The 9487-nt window shown below is 36.3% G+C and overlaps 1 non-coding gene across 1 annotated transcript; it reads right to left on the bottom strand.

The window, feature by feature from the left end:
- Nucleotides 1-289: 289 nt before the first annotated feature.
- LOC126010707 (U6 spliceosomal RNA) lies at nucleotides 290-394 on the bottom strand. Its single transcript, XR_007496720.1, has one exon. It is a non-coding gene; the product is annotated as a U6 spliceosomal RNA (small nuclear RNA).
- Nucleotides 395-9487: the final 9093 nt, after the last annotated feature.

The raw sequence follows: 9487 nt of genomic DNA, 5'->3' as shown, positions 1-9487 counted from the left end.
CTGCCACAGAGGAAAGGTCATAGTAGACATGCAAATTCTGAGTGAAGTCAGAGAAATTTTGGTTATATAACAAGTGAAGCCTTAACCCAAACGTCCAATTTCACTGATAAAAGAATGTGGTAGAAAGCCTCACTGACTCTAAGTGAGGATGGATTGTAAACTCTGAACTGGAAGCATTTATAGGAAATAATTCTGGTGAAACACCTTGGCCTAAAATCTTCAATTCTTAGTAGTATTCCTAGTTTGCATATATTATTATATAGCTACTCATACCTATTTTCTATTTTTTAAAAATATTGGATGTTTCACGAATTTATGTGTCATCCTTGAAGAGGCCATGCTAATCTTCTCTGTATCAGTCCAATTTTAGTATATGTGCTGCCAAAGTGAGCACCCTATTTCCTTTTTTTTTTTTTTTTTTGGTTTTTGGGTCACACCTGGCAGTGCTCAGGGGGTTACTCCTGGCTCTATGCTCAGATATCGCTCCTGGCAGGCTCAGGGGACCATATGGGATGCCAGGATTTGAACCACCAACCTTCTGTATGCAAGGCAAACACCTTACCACCACGTTCTCTCTCCAGCCCCCCTATTTCCTATTTTTTATGAATTTTTTCTTCTTTTCTTTTTGTTTTTCTGTATACAGTGCTAATTCCACCCAGCAGTGCTTAGTCCTTGTGGGGCTTAGGAAAGCATATTGGATGCTTGTGATCAAATCTAGGTAGGCCAAATGCAAGGCAAGTGTCTTACCCATCATACCACCTCTCTGGTCCTTGCATTTAATTTATTTAAATTTTTAAATTTGATTCTATTTAGACACTGTGATTTATAATATTGGTAATTTATTCATGAATAAACCATTACAACATCATACTTTCCATTGGTGTCAGATTTTCTCCACAACTGTCCCAGTGTCCTCCCCACCCCCTGTCCTCCAGCCTACTTTACTTCTCTCTCCCCTGCAGATAAAAACTAGTTGTTTATTTCTGTTGTCTTTGGGAGTTTGTTTCTTATATCCCAGATATGAGGTAGATAATTTGGTATCTGTCCCTCTCCTGTCCAATTTTGCTTATCCAGGTATTCTCCAGCATCAAATTGTACAATATTGTCTTATTGCTAAGTAATATTTCATTGTATTTATGTGCTCTACTTTCTTTATCCAGTCATCTGTTCTTGGATACTGGATTGTTTCCAGATTTTGGGCTATTATAAATAGAGCTTTAATTGAACATAGGAAAATAGATGTCTTTTATGAATAGAGTTTTTGGTCTCTTGGGTTATATGGCAAGAAGTGAAATTGTTAATTCATATGAAAGATCAAGTCCTAACTTTTTGAGAATTGTCCATGATGTTTCAAAAAAGACTGAACCAGTCAAGATTCCTACCAGTCAGATTGAAGATTCATATTTCCACACATTCGTGCCAACACTGTAATTTTTTAATCTCTGTGATGTGCTTCAGTCTCATTGGTATGAAATTATTTTTCTCATTATTTTGATTTGTATTTCATAAATGATAAGTCTTGCAATTTTTTTCATATACCTTTTGATCATCTGTATGTCTTCTATGAGAAATTTCTGTACATTTCTTCCCCTGTTTTTCTATGGGGTTTGTTGAGTTTTTTTCTTGTAAAGCTCTATTAGTGCATTACTTTGCTTAAAGAACCCTAATGCATTCTACAAAATATTCACTCCAAACCCCACAAAAATCTGGATTCAAACGTTTAATTAAGTCTTTCACCATGATTCTGAAAAGTGGGTACTACCATTTCAGTGGGAAACTAAATTGTTGAAATACAAAAGTTATTCCCTAAGAACATACAATAGGACCCGGTAGGCTTCAGTTTGAATCCAGATTTTCATATCATAACAATAAATTCATTCCATTATGCCCAGCTCCTTTCATCATGGGCATCATGAATATTTTAAAAAATGGACTACAGTCTGTACACTTGTTCTCCTAGAAGCATTAGCCACAATACCAAATGGTTAAAACAACCCAAATGTCTATTAGCAGATAAATGGATAAACAACATGTGGTATATCTATATACTGGGATATTATTCAGTCTTAAATAGAAATGTAAATATTTTACATGCATATATATTAGAATGTATATGAATCTCAGAGACATTATGCTTAGCAAAATAAACCAAACCTAAAAGGCTTTATTGATGACTCCAGTTACAGGATGCACTTAGAGTCCATTGTTGAGATATAAAACAGAATTATGGGTGGTTTCCATGGGTCATGCAAGAAAGGGGAAATAAAGGTTATTGTTTAATGGACACAGAGTCTCCAGTTAGAGATGATGCCAAATTCCACAGATGAAAAGTGCTGGAGCTTGCACAAGAATGTTAATGTACTTAATGCCAATAAATTTTATGATCAAAATGGTAAATTGCATTTTGTATATATTTTACTTTACTGATATAAAAGTAAATACTGGGCTATAATTCAATTGGAAGGCCATAGAATATTATTGTAGAGATAATAGACTAAGGTAATAGGAAATAGTTACTCATCTGAAGGTCCTGAAATCTAAAGCAAAGGTATGTATATCTACTTTGATTCTATGCTTCTGAGTTACAAACATTTTGCATTCTTCAAAAAAAAAAGTCACATCAGGGCCAGAGCCAGAGTGGAAGTTATGTATTCACTAGGAAATACTTTCATGCAAGACATGAGAGATAGTCTCATCAGTAGTACCCGAATTGTATGTAGCAGGTACAGCAAGGCATCCCAAGAGCTGCAAGTAATACTTTATTCACCAGGGTTCAAAGTGGCTCCTAGTGAGGCTTACTCAGTGTTTGCTTCCCAAGGAGTCTGCTGAGGTGCCCCAGGATTGGCCCTGCTGTTGTTGTTCAACGCTTGATTATTGTTCACTGATGTGGATGAGTACCCTGATCTGGGAGAAATCCAGCCAAGTGCAATGAGTCAGATACAGTCACAAGACAACCTGGAGTCCAGGCTCGCCTAAAGCCAGTCCACTTCTTCGACTTAGCAATGGCATTTAAGGAGTAGAGTGCTAGAAATGTTGTTTCCTGAGCTATGCAGGGCTCTGTTACTTTGCTTATTACTTTGGTGAGATGTGTGGTAACTGTGGACCCCTAAGATATATTATCATCTTGTGATCTTGTAAAATAATGTTACCTAAATGAAACTTAAATTAATAAAAATCTAAGTAAAAGTTATACAAATTATGCTAAGAAAAGTTGAATTTAATATTCAATGTACCAGTGTAGAAATAATTTTAAATTATTCAAGTGACAATAGAGAAGACAAATTTATGAAGTATTAAATTAACTTATTTTATTTTCTATTCTATTTCTAAATAACAAAATATTTTGTGTTTAGTGAATTGAAAGTAAATATATCAATCAATAAATATATTTTTAAAATTCACCCTAAAGTTACTTTCTACTATTATAAAGAGAATAAGAATTTAGTTGCTTTAGAATTGAAAATATTGTATAGGGGCCGGGCGGTGGCGCTGGAGGTAAGGTGCCTGCTTGCCTGCGCTAGCCTAGGATGGACCGCGGTTCGATCCCCCGGCGTCCCATATGGTCCCCCAAGCCAGGAGCGACTTCTGAGCGCATAGCCAGGAGTAACCCCTGAGCGTCAAATGGCTGTGGCCCAAAAACCAAAAAAAAAAAAAAAAAAAAAAGAAAATATTGTATAAGGGAAGAGCTTTCCTTGCATACAGACCACCATGTTTGATCCCCAGTATCCCATATGGTACCCAAGCACTGCTAAGAGTGATATGGTGATCAGAGTGAGCAGTGCATTGTGAGAGAGCCAGGAATAAGCCATAAGAACCACCAGGTGTGACCCCAAAATCAAGTAATAATAATAATTTAGTTGCCTAGTTTTGTATGGACAAATTCATATTAAGTCTCAGAAATTTACTGTATTGTATTACAGGGAAGCTTCATTGTATATATATTTAGAGATGACTAAAGGTATAATAATCATACAGGTAATTATTATTTTCAACTAAAACATTGCTCAAATACTTTGCTGCTACTATCCCCCAAATATCTTTGCTAGCTACATAATTTCACCAGTTCTCTAATTTCACTACTACTAAAAAAAAATGTTAAAAAACTATGAACATTTTGTTTTATATTAAAAACCATGAGGCTTAATAATATAAAATAAATATAATTTTTAAGGGAAAGTCCTTTGTTTCTCTGACTAACCCATATGGCTTTCAGGTCACAGTGCTGATGAATGTAATGTTCTTGTTCAGTTCTTGTGGCTCAAGCTTCCCTCTATGCTTTTACTATTAAGGACACTCTGTACCTTAATTTTCCTCTGCCTTTGTCTTTTTAGAGTTGGAACCCAACACTGTTCCTCCCAATACTTGCTTCAGAACCATCAAGACCCATTTCTCCTAGTGTTCTCTTTCTGTCAGCTTCACAACTCCCATGACAAGTTTCTGTTTTCTGTTCACTTTCCAAATATACAGGAACAGAGGTAACGCAACAAAGTTTCACTCGGAACGCATTGAGGGGTACTGACCATCTCATTAACAGCTAGGGAGGTCATCTTTCTCCCTTTAAAGGCCTGAACGGGTACTTTCCAGAGAGGGCACCAGGCACCACAGGCTCAGAAAGGATAAATTGTTTGCCTTGTGACTAAGTGACACCCCGCCCCCACATTCATCAGAGTGTATGCCTATTTCTTTTCACATTGCTCTACTTTGTATTTTCTCTTATATTCTTGTCCCCTTTCTATCCCCTACACTAAAGGCATTGCTTGGTTTCATCACAATTCAAGCAGGTAAATCTTTCCTTCTCTTAATTGTATAATGCACCTTCTAAAGTCATGCATCCATTTACTCATTTATTTACTCATATTCGTGAAGTACCTACTTTGTAGCAGGTAAGATAGATAATGATAGCAAAATTCACCTATTTACTCAATAAATATTGACTCCTCACAAAGTTCAATACGTTATGGTATTTGCTAGGAATACAAAGATAAGTAAGGCAAAGTCTCCCTGCCCAAATGCAGACTACAAATTCAATACTTATGCCTTAAAAGATTCACTGCCCAGTATGGGTGAGAAGCAAGGACTAAGCAAAGGATTTTGGGTCCAAAATTATCAGAGTGAAATTGTCATCCCGAGGAGAAGTAGAAGGACAGAAGGCCTGGGCAGGGGGTGGGTAACCAAAAGAGGCTTTGCTAAGGGCACTGATGTCCATACTGATATCTGGATGGGAAGATACCTTAGCCAGTGAGAAAAAATAAAATGGAACCAATTGCTTCCAAGAAACACAAGTAGTATATCCAAATATTTAAAAGTAAGAAGTCATGATGACTGAAGAGGTCACAATTTTAGGGACTGGGATGGAAGTCTGAATGTGGGATGCAGAGGATCCTCAGCTTAAACTCAGGATCAAATTCATGGTTTGGAGTTCTCCAAGGACCCTATGGCTGCTGCCTGCACCCAATTGGTGAATGGCATAGATATAATTTGGAATAAATCTATAGCACTCTTATTCATAAATCACTGGCAAGAGCTCATAACTGGAATATAGTCTTTGATCCCAAGGAGAAAGTCATTTTTGGAGACAATTAGAACCAGAGATGTTTCTCGAGAAAGAATAGAGAGAGTTGTGCTGGCATCACCTATCCCAGCTCCTCCAAATTACTTAGATATGACTTCCAGGTAAAATCATTGAGCAGAGACAACTAAGGACCTAAGAAAACTGGAACCCAGGGGTGTATTAATGAATTTAAGTCACTTCAAGTAGTCTTGTGGAATATAAGATCTAAACTTCCAGAATGGAGTTTGAAAATTGCATGTTCAAACACTCGGAAGTAGATTTTAATTATGGAGACTGTGAAAACTAAGGGCTATACCTTGTTTGTAAGCTAATAAGTAACTGGTCACAGATTTGTAGGTGCCAACAGAAACAAAAGATGCCTAGGTCAGAGATAAATATTTTTTAAATCACAAAAAAGTACCATGGACCCAGCACCTTCTCCCCATTACACCAATTCTCAGATGTGAGTCCAAATGGAGGAATTTGCACCCACCTACCTGGTGGATTGGTTTCTGAGAGGAGAAATCTGGAGAACCCACATTTTTTATATGGGCCATATATATGCATGCTTCTGACTCTGGAGAAAGGCACAATCTCTATCTGTTGTAGCTTTAAGCAATTTTTCATTCTAAAGATAGACAATATCCCTATCTTCAAATTCTCATTTTGCAAACATCCTTGTACAGATAATTAGTATTAAATACTATCAGTTCCTTGGCTTGTGTGATACACAAACATAGGAAATTAGAACAAAGATATGTTCTTTTTTGGGGGGGCAGGAAAAAATGTTCTTTGAAGAGTAGCTTCTTTTTTTTTTTAAATAATATATTGATTTAAACACCATGATTGTGATTAGGTTTCAGTCATGCAAAGAACACCCCCTTCACCAGTGCAACATTCCCACCACCAATGTCACAAATCTCCCTCCATCCCACCCCACCCCCACCTGTACTCAAGACAGGCTTTTCACTTCATTCATTCACATTGTTACGATAGTTCTCAGTGTAGTTTTTTCTCTCACTGCACTCACCACTCTTTGTGGTGACCTTCATAAAGTGAACTGGAAGTTCCAGCCCTCCTCTCATTGTCTCTGAGGATTGTTACAAAAATGTCTTTAATTTTTCTTAAAACCCATAGATGAGTGAGACTATTCTGTGTCTCTCTCCCTTCCTCTGACTTATTTCACTCAGCATGAAAGATTCCATGTACATCTATGTATAGGAAACTTTCATGACTTCATCTCTCTTGACGGCTGCATAATATTCCATTGTGTATATGTACACAGTTTCTTTAGCCATTCATCTGTTGAAGGGCATTTTGGTTGTTTCCAGAGTCTGGCTATTGTAAATAGTGCTGCAATAAATATAGGTGAGAGGAAAGGATTTTTGTATTGTATTCTGTGCTCCTAAGGTATATCCCTAGGAGTGGTATAGCTGAATCGAATGGGAGCTTAATTTCCAGTTTTTGGAGGAATCTCCATATCGCTTTTCATAGAGGTTGAACTAGACAGCATTCCCACCAGCAGTGAAAAAGAGTTCCTTTCTCTCCACATCCCTCCAGTACTGATTGTTCTCATTCTTTGTGATGTATGCCAATCTCTGCGGTGTGAGATGGTATCTCATAGTTGTTTTGATTTGCATCTCCCTGATGATTAGTGATGAGGAGAATTTTTTCATGTGCCTTTTGGCCATTTGTATTTCTTTTTTTTTTATCAAAGTGTCTGTCCATTTCTTCTTCCCATTTTTTAATGGGATTAGATATTTTTTTCTTGTTAAGTTCTGTCAGTGCCTTGTATATTTTGGATATTAGCACCTTATCTAATGAGTTTTGGGTGAATATGAACAGTAGCTTCTTTTACTGCATTCTTCTCCTCTTGCCTGCCAGACTTATACAGTTCTCAGAGACCCTTATTTTAAACAAGTCCTTACTTGGGGATCTAATTTGGCCCCAGATTTTCAAATGTACAGTTTATAATTTAACATTGTCCCCATTTTCAGACTAAATATGAAATAGCCTATGTAATCTCTTCTAAATGTGAATCTCTTTCTCCCCATGAAACCTAACCTTTCTCTAATCCTTCTCAGTCAGTAGAATCAGAGAGTTTCTCAGGTCCTCAAAATCTTTGTTACATTCACCTCTAACTCACAAGCACATTATTTTATTAAAATACTCACACTAACATAAGAGTTGTATATCTCATAGTATTAAAATTTAAAAACACGAGTTGTTCAAACATTTTATTAAATTATTGCTATTGAAATAAAAAATTATATTGTTTATCATTAGCACTTTTTCCTTCATCAACAGCAACAGCATCCTATACCAAACATCTAGCTTCTGTCTTGAACAACTCAGTAGGATCTGGTCTCCCATGTTCCAGTCTTGGCCCTTAAACTGACCTCCATAGAAGCTATAGTGATTCTTTTTAAAATGTAAATTAAATAGTCATTTAGCCTTTCGTGACCTCCCAAGATATTTAGAATAAAAGTCAGGGTCAGGAAGACATCTGTTCTGCCTCTGTCCCTATAGCAGACCTCATTGGCTATTCATTCCCGTCCTTCTTATTTTCCACTATCCTTGCAATCAGTTGCTAGTGTGAGATAGATGCAGGCCCTCTGTGTTTTGTCACCCAAATAACTTAGGATCTGTTAGATGTCAACTGATCAGAAATGTTCTTCCAAAATAAAACAAAAGACCCTCTTGCCCTATTTTTAGACACTTTTTGGAGTCCTTATCATAGCCTAAATTTAAGAATCTGCCTTCTCCCACGAATCTATCTGCCCACCCATTTCTTCAGGCTACAATACATGATTCATGAGAAGAAATTTGTCTTGTTAAATGACTTATTTCCTACTTCTAGTACAATATTTGGCTACAATAGATGCTCATTAAATATTTATTGAATTAATGTATCATAGTTGTTACTTAATTTTTTTAAGTTGTGGCAAGATGAGGGTCACAAATTATTTGTACCTCAATCATTTTTCTTCATGAAAAAACTACTAATATTATAGAACTTTTTTACTTTCAACTCTTTAGCAGTTTTGTTTTGTTTGTTTTCCCTTACAGGACTCTTGTCATGTTCTTCCAAGTTTTTATAGAGATGGCATTCAAAACTGAACTTAGTCTTGTGAGAAGAAACTGAGCAGTCTGAGTCTTCTCTTCATGGGTTTCACATGCTTCACTGAAAATAGACCTTTAATATAGTGTTCCAAGACATAAACCAAGCCTCAACAAAGTATAAGGTCAGAAAGTTTGAAAAATGGCAAAATTAATATTTGATTATTATCTATTTGCAGTTTCTACAAATTCTAAAATTTCTCCCAAATACGTTAGGGTAAAAGTTAAAAACCACATGGCACCAGAGAGGCAACAGAGGGGTTAAGGTGCTTGTCTTGATCACAGAGGACTCCAGCTCAATTCCTAGCACCACATTTGGTCTTGAAGCATTTCCAGGAGTGACAGCTGACACAGAGCCAGGAGTAGACCTTTAGGTATGGCACCAAACAAAACTTGACAATAAGTTTACAGTATACTTTTTTTTTTTTTACCTTTTTTCCCCCAAGAAATAAATACCTTCTGTATTCCAAGTGGTGAGTTTGAAGCTGCGTGAGCTGGTATGTGAATTGGTATCTATTCGGAGGGATTCCGGTTTATTGCTGTTGCTTTAGAATTAATTTTTACCTAATTTGATTTTCCTGTGTCTTTTTTTCCAATAATGTATCTAAATCAAGAACTCTAAGCTTATAATAGAAAAATATCACACATCTGTATTGAAACACAAAGGAATACTGTGTTTAATTTTCCCTAGTTTGTTTTCTAATTTGACTATAAAATAGTAATTTTTGCTTTTCAGAGCTCATTAAAATTTTCTGCAACGAATTTAATGATGGAAAACAAAAATATCAGGTATTTTCATTTAGCTCATTTGAAAAA

Source organism: Suncus etruscus, chromosome 5 (genome assembly GCF_024139225.1).
Source record: "Suncus etruscus isolate mSunEtr1 chromosome 5, mSunEtr1.pri.cur, whole genome shotgun sequence".
Classification (NCBI taxonomy): domain Eukaryota; kingdom Metazoa; phylum Chordata; class Mammalia; order Eulipotyphla; family Soricidae; genus Suncus; species Suncus etruscus.
The sequence above is the reverse complement of the archived record's forward strand: the minus strand, read 5'-3'. Positions and strand labels throughout refer to the sequence as shown.